Raw genomic sequence first — 13,470 nt, forward strand, 5'->3', positions numbered from 1 at the left:
GTACAAAATACAAATAGAGATCTACCTCACAAATAAGCCATTTTTCTGGGCCTTATACCCGTGTTACAAGAAACGTGTTCATAGACCGACTTATATCTTGCCCATGTTGTAACAAAATGGACAGAAAAGAAGAGCAACGTGTTTACATCACGTTTTGTGTGAAAAATGGTAAAGAAGGAACAGATACTCTCAAAATGTTAAGAAATGTCTTTGGTGATGACTGCTTAAGTAAGGCTTACATTTATCAGTGGATAAAATGCTTTTATGGCCGTTAATTAGCCAAAGATGACCCACGTTCTGGGCAACCATCGATATCGTCCACTGATGGAACGGTGACTAAGATGAAAGTAAAAATCTGAAGTGATCGACGATTACATGATAAACTAAACTTTTCATTTGGTTCATTTAAGGCGATTTTAACTGAAAATCTCTGCATGCGTCGAGGGTCTGCAAAATTTGTTTCAAGGCTTTTGACGAATGACCAAAAGTTTCACCGTCGACAAGAGTGCAAGGATTTAAAAAGAAGGCTATCAATTGATCCTAACTTTATCAACGCATTATTACTAGTGCTTAGTTAAGGATACACAGTTATGACCCTGAAACGAAAATTCAGTCATTTCAGTGGATGTCTTCATCATCATGACATCCGAAAAAGGCACGACAGTCTCTATGAATTTTGAAGACAATGTTCACGTGTTTTCTTTTATGTTCTTTAAGAGTTCGTACCACATGGCTAGGCAGTTAACTAGGTATTTTATGAAGTGGTCTTTTATTCCCTTCAGAAAGAAAGTCAGAGGAAACCATCACGAGCTGTGGGAGTATGGTCACTTGTTTTTTAATCATGATAACTGTTCTTCAAAAACTGCTGTGTCTGTTCAAAAATTTTTAGCAGAAAAAAAAACTTTCTATGATACCTTCCGTATTCTCCCAATCTTGCCATGAGCCATTTCTTTGTTCCCAGAAATAAAAATTAAGTTGAAAGGAAAGAGATTTGATGATCACCCATGATAATGTTACATCTTCACAGTTTTTCAATTCATATAATTAATATAATTTCTTCATTTCCTTGTCTATAGGGCTGAATACTCAATCTTCACTGTTTTTACACATATAAAACTCTTTGATTATATATATATATATCTTTTGTTATTGATTATTATTTTAATGTTTATTAACAATAATATTTAGTTGAATCTGGTGTTTCATCCATAGCCACCAGAGGGAAATATCAACTTTTATGACACATTATGATACAAAATACGAAAATCTCATTCTTCTTTCCACATTTTCTAGTTTAGATCCACCCAAATAGGGATTTAGGTTCAAGCTATTACAGAAATGTACGAAGACAGGTACGGTGTTTTATATCTCCATGCCACTCCCTTGATTCTGAGGCCTGCCATGATCTGATGGTTTAGGCACTCGAATCATAATATGACAGTTGCGAGTTCGAATCCCCGACATGCTCACCATTTCAGCCATGTAGGCGTTATAATGTGACAATCAATTCCACTATTCGTTTGTAAAAGAGTAGCCGAAGGGTTAGCGGTTGGTAGTGACGACTAGTCTTACTCTGCTAAATTGGAAACGGCTTGCGCAAATAGCCCTCCTGTTTCTTTACGCGAAATCAAAAGAAGGAAAGCCTTCAATTTTGATGTTCATTTACCTAATTGTAAGTTCTAAATTAACCAAATTATTTTTCTTAGTAGCAGTGAAGAGTAATAAATAATTAAAATTATTTAAATAAACACATTTAAACCAAACCATTAAAATATATCCCATAAGTGTGGTGTGTTGTTTCAGATTACTGTCTACCAACATAAATATTATTTTTAGTGGGGTTCTTCTTAGTATTCTATGTTTTTACTAGAACAAGATGCAGAAGAACAAAATTTTAACACTTCTTTCACTACTTTTATTTATTAATGTAAAACAGTCATGAAGCTACTGTTATATATTTATTCTAACAAAGTTTGGGTTGTTTTGTGTTGTTGTTTTTTTAAATTAATTTTAACGGCATTTCGGAATTTAAAAGGGATGAAATGCTGACTACATAATGACTGCAGTGTTATTCTTTCCTTCTAAATGTTCGGAATAACTAATGCAAAAGAAAAAGGTGAAAGTGAAATCCAGTAAATAAACACTAATATATTAAGAATGGCTTGTGCGTGAAGAGTTACATTAATTTTCGTTGATAAATATGTGAAAGTTTAAAGTGCGCAAAAGAAAAATGATATATTTTTCTAATATTTACATGTAATAAAAATAATCATATACATCTTCACAAATGTAGTAAAGAGATAAATTATTTAATAATGCGTTTACTAAGAGATGTTATTAAGTCGTTATGATGTACTAAATGAAACATTGATAACCGAACTATTAAAATAAAATTATAACTTTATAATACATTGGAAATAGCTGATTTTTTATTTAAAATTAGTGATATATTTTTTTTGTAAATTTTAACGTTCACTGTAGTACTAGTAACTGTGAGAGAAATAACGAGAAATTAAATATTATTCTCGATATCATCACCTTGTAGATAAATTTGGCGACTAAACAAAAGTAATAAGAAAAATTCGTTTAATATTCCATAAGTCATAAAACACCCGTAGATCTTTATGTAATTAGAATCTAATAGTATCCCAAAATAGCTATAATTAATTGTAAAAATAAAAGGAATACGCATGTTATTATTGGTCAATTTCGAGCTTTTGCGACAATTACGTAATTTTTTGGAATTTCGCACAAAGATACTCGAGGACTATCTGTGCTAGCCGTCCATAATTTAGCAGTGTAAGACTAGAGGGAAGGCAGCTAGTCATCACCACACACCGCGAACTCTTGGGCTATTCTTTTTGTCAACAAGAAGTGGGATTGACCATTATAACGCCCACACGGCTGGGAGGGCAAGCATGTTTGGCGCGACTCGGGCGCGAACCCAAGACCCTCAAACTACGAAGCGCACGCCTTAACGCGCTAGGCCATACCAGGAACATAATTTCCTCATATCAAACTCTTAATAAATACAAGTTCACAAATAATATACATAGACGCTCAAAGGTAGTTCTGTTTGATGCTATTGCTTTAAAAAACTATACTGAGAAAAATAGATGTGACAAACAACAATAAAAACCCTCAAATAAATTGTTTCCTGCAAAGCAAATCAACAGACGGGAGTAAATTTTTGAAGCCTCGGGGCTAAACTTATTTCTCTGTTTCGTTGTATTTGTGGTGTTATAAGGTTATATTCTGACATGTTAAAGTTATTTGACTTCTACACTAATATTAAATGTTTTTGATAGCGTATCGTTATAAAAATATTTAATATTGTTAGTTTTATCGGCTAAAAAGTTCTATATCCATGTGATTATAGTTTCATTAATATTTTCCTATTTTAATTTATATTTTATGGCATTATATCAGTCCCTATCAAATCTTTTTTAACATCTAAAAATACATCTAATGTGGCTTGATTATTATTAAATTATTTACACAGTTAATACAGTGTAACATTATAAGTCTGATTGATGTTATTTTTCCTTAAGCTTACAAAGATAGCGTAACAAACTAATTGAGCTAAAATTTCCTGGATTTAATCTGTTTATTTGTTTTATAGATATTACAGTGATTATTGCTTTTTTCCACGTGGCAAGATAGTAGCCAGTTAATAATAACAGATTAATGTTTCTTACGTGTATATTGTTTTTTTATATACTGTTTTTGTAACAGGAAAGAAACACAACAAAATGTAACTTAACAAACGAATCTCGGTAGGATTGGAAAGAGTGTAAAGCTTTGAAAGGAAGTTATATAAGCTGATGAAGAAATATCAGTCATTAATTAGACAGATGGAGAGAAAATATGGTGACGACGTATGTTTAAACGCACATGAAAGGATAAATTCATAATTTTTTGTGCTAGAGTTAAAGTTAGAGATATATGTATATAATTCACTCATATAAACCACGAAATACGACATCAAAAGAAAAAAATGAATAAGATATTTAATATTGTGTAACTTGTAAAAATATATATACAAAGTACTTCTGAATGTTTTTTAACTTCTAAAATATCTGTGCTCATAAATTTGAACTTTATCTTTTTATTCCTTGCTGATGATAATCTAAAGTTGTTTATTTTTTTAAAATCTGTGTTTCTATGTTCTGTGAATTTGTTAATATTTTTCAATATATTACATTGCAAAAAATTTCAATTTTTTGGTACTTTGCTTCCATCGCATGATAGGTGGTAATATCACAATATAAAGAGAAATTGGCTGTAATTTACTTTTATAAAACATAGCCAACAACCCTTAGAAATATATCTTTAAATATGCTGCCTTTCTTTCATGAATTGAACAACAGATTGGATCAAGTTATCTTGTTAACATATTTTATTTCAGCAGAAGATATTACTTCCTTTTTCCAAATAATTCTCCCACCATGTTATTTAACTGTTGTTCCTCAGATTCAAGAAGTAGAACCTTGATACAGTCGATGAACATGTCGTTCTTGAAGCAGTTCGATCTGAACAAAAAGATTTAAGATATTTAACACTTATATCCTTACTCTTTTCTCTTCTGTGAAACATAAATTAATAACAAAATTATTTATTGTAACAGAATAGGGTATATTTCTAACATATCTTCTTTAGTATAATTACATACGAAACATTTATTTTATTTTATTTTATTTTATTTTAATCTTTCAAGAATCAAGTACAGAATCTTCAAGGAAATAACAGAAATGTGTTATTTATGAGAACCATAGAAAATTGTAAAGTGTGAAACAATAGATTTATATCAACGTAACTTTACGTTGGCTAATGGCTAAGGCTATGGTTCTATTTGAAATTGGAGGTGTAGAGGTTTCTGAAACCTGACATCATCTTGATAAAACTATCTTTACTTACTTTACTGATATATTTTGATATAGTTTTATTATATGTGTCTAGGTAATATTAGAAAATCAAAAACACAAGGTTAGTATAAAATTTAAGAGCAAATACTGATCAATTTTCACATTATTTTTATCGTTACAGCTCAAACAGGTACACTGATTTCATCTATTTCCACCCAGTTTTTATCTCTTTATACTTTAGTCATAAATAATTTGGTGTTGACCAATATATTTGTAAGGATAGATATTTTATACCTCGGTGGCTAGCCCATTGGAAAACCATATAGGACGAATATGTTAGGTAAGGGCAATTCCAAATCACAACCCCCAGAGTGAAAGTAGAGGGCTGTATCCACTGGTCTTTTTGAGACTCTGTCTAGCTATTAAAGTTCTATAATAACCAGTTCTTAAAAATTACCTGCAGGATTTGTGAATGAGTGGAACCTGGTAAACATTATAACATTCTTCACAGATTCGATTCAACCGAGCAAGCTTGGTACTGTCGTAAGTTCCCATACATCCTTGGTCAGTAAAACCACGTTTTTCACTTAACTGGGAAGAACATGAAGTTGTTAGAAGGAACGTTAATAATACAGCAGATGGAAGTGATAAAAACATGGTCATTGGCATCTGCAAAGAAACGAAATAATGTTTTGTTGAGTTTGAAAGCTTAAAACCTAAGCGTGAGTTATTTTATTGTTTATTAAACTGTTATTAGTGATTCTGCAAAAAAAATAAGCGTTAAGGTTACTGTAACGAGAATATAGAATATCAGTAGATATGTCACCAAAGAGTTTATATCAAACTGGTTTCTAATAAATTCTGAATAATTATAATGTAAAATAACACGCTTATAATACCATCATATCAACCCACGAGAGTGAGAAATAGGCTTACCATACAGATTTCTAGTTAAAGAACACTGTGATGTTGGTGAGTGGAAGATTCTGAATGAGAAGACAGCTAGATATCCTAAGCTTTTATACCTATCTGTCATCGGATTAACCTGTTATTGCTCAATTCAAAAGACCCAAGAGAATTATAAAGAAATGGAAGAAAATGTCACCCGAGAAGAAAGTTTCTCTTCACTGGTCTTTAAATGTCATTATTAATTCATTCACGTCCTAGTTCAATACCATACTTCCCACTAATTCCCATATGTTTGAAACACCATAATTACATTTCTCGTATCGTTGTGTGAAGAATTGAAGTACTTCTTACTTGGAAACTACTGTAAGAGTGGCTAAGTAGCAATAAAGAAAGACAACCTTAATATGTTGAACTGTTTTACCAGAAAATTTTTATTTGAGAGTTTCTTATAGTTGTTTGTCACGATTTGAGTGTCAATCTCTATTTTCTTCTATCCCATTTATAGAAACGAATAGCATCGAACAAGTACTACCTCTGGGAGTCTCTGTGTATTATTTATTTACTTCTTATTATAAAGAGTTTGATATTACATTATTACCGGAGAAGCACGAAGCTTATTCAATAGTAACATGTGTATTACTTCTATTTTTACAATTGATTATAGCTAAATACCATTAGATTCTAATTACATAAAGATGTACAGTTCTTTTATGACTTACAGAATATTAAATTGATTTTTCTCATTACTTTTGTTTAGTCGCCGAATTTATCTATAAGGTGATGATATCAAGAATAATGTTTAGAATTTCGTTAGTTCTGTCACAGTTACTAGTACTACAGTAGACATTAGAATTAAAAACAATATTTCCCATTTTAAATTAAAAATCAGCCATTTAGTCGTATTAAACTTGAATTCAATAATATATTTAAAAGTTTATTTTATGAAGTATGTTATCTATGTTTTATTTTTCGTATGATGTCGACTTAAGAGCGTCTCTTAGTTAACGTGGTATTAAATATTTAATCATATTTTAATAATTAAGTGTTTGATAACATTTATTCTGTTTGTTAAGATGTATATGATTATTTTCTACTATTTGAAAAATTAGAAAATGATTTCATTTTAAATTGCGTATATCATGTGTTTTGCACTTTAAACTTTAACATTTTTATCAACAGAAAGAAAATAACTACATCTACAGAACCCATACTTTATATGTTAGTGTTTGTTTTCTGGATTTAAGTTGCACATTTTTAGCTACAGTTTTTAATCCGAACAGTTTCAAGAAAAGAATAATACTGCACTTATTATGTAATCAGCATTTTATCCGTTTTAAATTCTGAAATGGCGTTAATATTAATTAAAAAAAACAACCCAAACATTGTTAGATTGTTTTTCGCACAAAGCTACTCGAGGGCTATCTGTGCTATCCGTTTCTAATTTAGCAGTGTAAGACTAGAGGGAAGGTAACCAGTCATCACCACCCACCGCCAACACTTGGGCTATTCTTTTACTAACGAATAGTGAGATTAACCGTAACATTATAATGCCCCTACGGCTAAAAGGGCAGGGATATTTGGCGCCACGGGGAGTCGAACCCGCGACCCTCAGTTTACGAGTTGCCCGCCTTAACACGCCTGGCCATGCGGGGCCAACATTGTTAGAACGAACATACAATAGTAGCTTTATGATTGTTTTAAATTAATAGAAATAATTTCTGGAAGAATTGTTACAAATATTTTTCTTCTTCTCCATTTGTTCCAGTTAAAACATAAAATTATTAGAAGGACCACACTAAAAATAATATTTACGTTTGTCGACAGTAATGTGAAATAGCACACCACACTTATGGGGATGCATTTCAATAATTTCGTTTAACTTTGTGTATTTTAAATAATTTTTAGTTTAATTACTTTTAACTGCTAATAAAAAAATGATTAGTTTATAGCTTACAATTTGGTGAATGAATATCAGAATTAAGGGTTTGTTTGTTTGTTTAATTTTATTGTAAAGCTACATCACAGATATCTGAGCTAGTCTAAGAAAAGATATATATTTGGTGAAAACGTTTTATATGTATAAAAACTGTCAATATGGAATATTCAGACATATATATACACGGAAATTAATAAAATATATTAAATATGTGAACTGAAAAACTGATACGATGTAAACTGAAACTAAATAATTTAAATATTTATGCTTTTGCAGCAAATCTACATCGGTTAATCTGCTGTGTCTTCTGATGAGAATAAAAAACCTGATTTTGGCGGTGTAATTTCGTAGACTTACCGCTGTCCCAGTAGTGTTAATATTTTAAACGACCTAATAAACATGATTGTTATAAAATATCAAAATCGAAAGAATGAAATAATTTGAATACAACGTAAAGATACTTATCGTAATTATTTAAGTTCTGTTTGATTTTAATAAAACAATATTTTGTCAGTTGTATTTGAGAATGAAAGAACGTTTTGTGTGTTTTTTGTTATGCACAAAGCTACACAAAGAACTATCTGTGTTCTGCCAACCTCGGGTATGGAGATCCACTTTTTAGAAGTATAAGTCCTCAGATGTACGACTGTTCCTTCGTGGGAAGAGAAAATCTCATCTTTATTGAACATAGTTCCAATATAAATACTTGAGAAAATCAGTTTCTAATTAATCTAAATTAGATTGTATCATATACATCAGATAGATTTGATATAATTTTTACCGACGTCACTCAAAGTATACGATTTACAGTATTTCTTTTTACGATAAAGAGTTCTTTAAACCCAGTACAACAGGAGTCACGTAACAAAAAAAATGTTTAAGAAGATAAAACGTAAGTTTGTTGAATTACTTCTAAAATTTGTTCAGGTATTTCATTGTTATAAATTTACAAATCTGTTTATTTATTTATTTATAGCTCTAATTACTTTTTATAATTGACTTTGGACGAGTCTGTGATTTAATATGTTACGTATTACCATTTGAAACAGCCTGAAAGTTGAATTTAGAAGGTAATTGAATGTCGATACGTACTAAATGTAAAATACGTAACAGCATGCTTAAAAGTAATCCTGTATTTTATATACATGATTTAGCATAGTGATTTCCAATTGGGGAATATCAACTTTTATGTATGGAAGTCATTAAATTAACCACCTATCATTCCATTGAAACGATCTCACAAAATAAACTGGAAAAATCAACCTTAGTATGTATATTTCCGCCTCTCGAGACAGTAAATGTTATGATTACTTGTGCATTCAAGTCGTAATTCACAATAGTAATTCAGATGTACTCCCAAGTGTTTATGGAAATAATAATTAGTATTTTATATCATTATGTGATGACGTGTCATTCTATAGCAACTCATTTCTTTTTTTTCATAATTGTTTTTAGATTATCTTAGTATTAAGAAACCAACGCCAATCTATTGAAGTATTTTTTCCTTGACGAATTTTATTACTGACAGTTATTTGTGTTTAGTGGTCAAGTATAAATATTTTTTCTCTATATGTATTTTAGAAAAGACTAGATCCCAACAACAACAGTCTTAGACAGTGTGTATCATCTGTGAGAAATCAATGAACTTATAAGTGTTGATAGTTTGATGTTATGTAGCGCAAATTGTATTAAACACTAACATAAGTATCTTCAATCTCTTTATAGTTTATTATGAATAAATTTGATTTTAAATAAACTTGGATTACCGAATAATCTATACTGGTTTTCAAACTTATAGAATATCAAGCCAATTATTTTTATTCCTTATGTATATTTCACAAACATTTGAAGCGATGTCAACCAGAAAACAATTTATTTATTTGTTACTCTCCATTCAGCTCATTTTATTAAAATAAAGGTAAGAATTTACAAATATATTATACCAATTTAATGTTAAAAAACAACCATTTCCTAAGAGAAATAAATCAATGTCAAAAGTAAAATCAAATAGTTTATTTCAAACTGATAATTGAATTCTGTCAATTTTATTCCATGTATCATAAGAAACTAAAACAAGTAGTTACTATATGATGTTTTAAGACTTTAATACTTTAATAAGTAGAAGTTTAAAGACGTTTAAGATATTTATTGTGACTTATCTGAATATTTATTATCATATTTACACGTTCAAAACAGATTTTATTGTGAAATTGTACATACGATGTTGTTCACGTAAAACTTTCAAATACTTATTAGTTAAAGTGAATATAACTATTCAAACAATATCCTTTCACTTAGACGTAATATATTAGCATTTGTTTCTATGATTTTACTTCAACGTTCCTTTAGGTACGGTTGGAACTACAAACAAATTAGAAACATCGAATAAAACTGTCATTATTATGCTTATAAGTAATCCAGTTCTAGTCTACTTTTATTGCTAAAATTCTACTGTTATGGATTATTTAAAATCCCTAAACATTCTTTTAATACTTATATAACAGCAATTTCGTGTTTGTTTTAGATTACAAAAGATACCACTGAAATGTGGTTAAATTACTCTTCTACTTCATCATTTTTGTTATAGTAAAACAAACAGTAAAATATAGGAATAACACACTAAAATATTTTATGTATTATACAGTAACCTGCATTAGGAATTAGACTTGTGAAACTCATATTTACGTTTTGATTTAAATGTTTTTGTTTTTTCTAAATTTAATGGTGCATCACTCTCCACGGCCACTTAAAATTACCTGTGGACTGAAAAACCTAGGACTGGTGGGAAAAAGTCATAAATTGGGAATAACATACTATTATAAGAAACTGTATTTGAAATAATAGATTTTTCTAAAAGCTGAGACTTGAATCGTTCTTTGAGCGGAAGCAAAGAGTAGTAGAAGTAATTTGTAAGGGTAAAAATCGATGATTTTTAACATAATGAAAGGTAAAATATTTATTATTTCGTATTGTCGACTAATCTTGGAAAGGCAGTAACTATCATCAGCTTTGATATATAGACGCTAGCTTAGAATATGTGCTTATAAAACCAGTTAATATGTTCGTTCATTTTCAAAAACAGGAAAAGAGAGATGGAAAGTGAATCGTAAGTGCATAATACTGAACATAATTAAGTATTCCAAAGGGATATGTTGATTATTCCGTTGTTTCTGTTTATACGCGCTCCTCTAGTGTCTCAACGGTATGTCTGCGGACTTACAACGCTAAAAACCGGGTTTCGATAACTGTGGTGGGCAGAGCAGAGATAGCCCATTGTATAGGTTTGTGCTTAATTCAAAACAACAACAACTCTTTATACCGACACACGCATGTATTTTCAATTATAAAATATGTATTAATATGTAAAAGAATTATTAAAATGAATTTTATGTTGTCTGAAGTTTGATGTTAATATTTTATGTGTTTATTATTAAACACCAAGCTACTCAAAGGTATTGAAGCCAGGTTTCTAACAGAATAATTTCTCAAACATAACGCTGTGCTGCAGGCACGATGGTAACTGAATATCAGCTCAGTTTTCATCTCTTTCTTTAGTTTACATAGGTTTTATTTTGTGAGCCACATTTCAAACTCATTTGCCTCTGTTTTAATGCTAATATTATTTGCCTTCCCTACTTTAGTTTCAATAAATTTAATATTTTTATGTTACTTGCATCTAATCGGCCAAATGTATGTTATGTTTCCTACCGTTTTGCACCTAGCATGGCAGGTGGGTAAGGTACTCTACTCTTAATCTAAACATGGCGGCTTCGAATCTTTTTTCCCCCAGATCTGCTCCTTATTTCTGCCGATAGGACGTTATATGTTCCAATCTATCTCAGTATTCCTTTGTACAAGAGTAACATTAGAGCTGGCGATGAACAGTGATGACTTGCTACCTTTCACTTTCACTGCTAATTTACGAAAGGCTGGAGCCGATAGCTCGTGTGTACCTTTGAACAAAGTTAAAAACGAACAACCTTCTATTTATAATTTCCTGATATATTGCAATGAAATATATAACGGATATTTAAACTATATCCTGTAAAAAAATCTATATTTTGGTTTCGACTTGTTTTTTGTCGTATAGACCTGCGTGATAAACAAGTCATTCATTATGTTATTGTATCATCAGTGTATTTTCACACACACACATATATATATCATATATGTAAGCTAAAATATTTATTTTATTTGTAATTCTCTTTTTCTTGTCGAAACACTATTTAAACATATGTAAAATATATTAAAAGTTCTGATAAATCACGACACATTTCGTGCAAATAAAATTCACACGTACAAAGTTATTCAATAACAAAAGCTTAAATATGAAGAAAGTCATATGAGCCACCGGTCTAACATTTGCACTACAGCTTTATCTAAGACTAAACATGGACGTTTATAGTTGTTTTTTTTCATTTGAATTATAGATAGCTTATTTAGTGCATCAAATTTATAAGGTGAAATAACTTGCTCATAAATAAATATTGTTTAGGCCAATCAATGTAGATTATCCGTTTCTCGCTAAAGTTTCATAAAGAATCAAACGTGTGGACGGTTATTAATGATTATTAATTAACACCAATTATAGATTAGCACAATCTTTTTAGATGTTTTATGAAATTACCTTAGTTCAAGAGCGTCAAGTGATATTAGTTTAAACAATAACCATAGATAATGATGCTAGATGAAGCTTTAGCTATTGTAAGGGGCTATGCCAATAAACTGTTGATCTAAGTTCCATGTTACTGTACAGGAAAACTACCACTATATTTTTGGTTCGTTCTGTAAAAGGTTTGTTGCAAATAAAAGAGCTGAGTGTTTAAAGGTAGAGTGGGTTACTATCGATTACCATTTTATGAGTTTGCTTGCTTTTGAATTTCGCACAAAGCTACTCGAGGGCTATCTGTGCTAGCCGTCCCTAATTTAGCAGTGTAAGACTAGAGGGAAGGCAGCTAGTCATCAATACCCACCGCCAATTCTTGGGCTACTCTTTTACCAACGAATTGTGGGATTGACCGTCATATTATAACGCTCCCACGGCTGAAAGGGCGAGCATGTTTGGCGCGACGGGGATGCGAACCTGCGACCCTCGGATTACGAGTCGCACGCCTTAACGCGTTTGGCCATGCCGGGCCATCATTTTATGAGTTGCTGTAGTTTGTTGGTGTGGTTAAGCGGGAAACATAAAAAAATGAAACTAAAATTGGAATCCAAAATGGTAGGTTGCCGATGTCTCAATGTACCAGTAAAGCGTCTCCATTATATTAATTATTTCTATAGCTATCCTAATCCACCAGTACTTTAATTTCAACTATTTTGAAAACAAATTGTTTTAATCTAGCTTTATAGATTCATTTCTTCTGTGTTTTTATTTGAAGATATACGTGGTAATATATTGGGTTGAGGAATAATTCGTGAGCGTTTTTTCAAGTTAAAAAAATATATTCATAAATGAAACGCTTTCGCAAAATATTTCACGTCATTTGGTAGATAATTTTTTTGCTCTAATAGATGGTGTGTTTGATTTTCATATGTCTTTAATTTTTGCTTTCATTTTCAGCTCATTAAATGGACTGTCAAGTGGACAAAATCGAGCATTTTCGACACCATCTGCTTTCGGCATTTAATTTTTTGCAATTTCGTTTAAAACAATGAATTCTATATACCTAGGTATTACATGAAATAAAGTATCATAATAAATGTTTTGGGTGTAATGTGTTCATGCATTGAAGTATTTTATAGTCTTGCATGTAATGC

Source organism: Tachypleus tridentatus, chromosome 1 (assembly GCF_004210375.1).
Source record: "Tachypleus tridentatus isolate NWPU-2018 chromosome 1, ASM421037v1, whole genome shotgun sequence".
Taxonomy (NCBI): domain Eukaryota; kingdom Metazoa; phylum Arthropoda; class Merostomata; order Xiphosura; family Limulidae; genus Tachypleus; species Tachypleus tridentatus.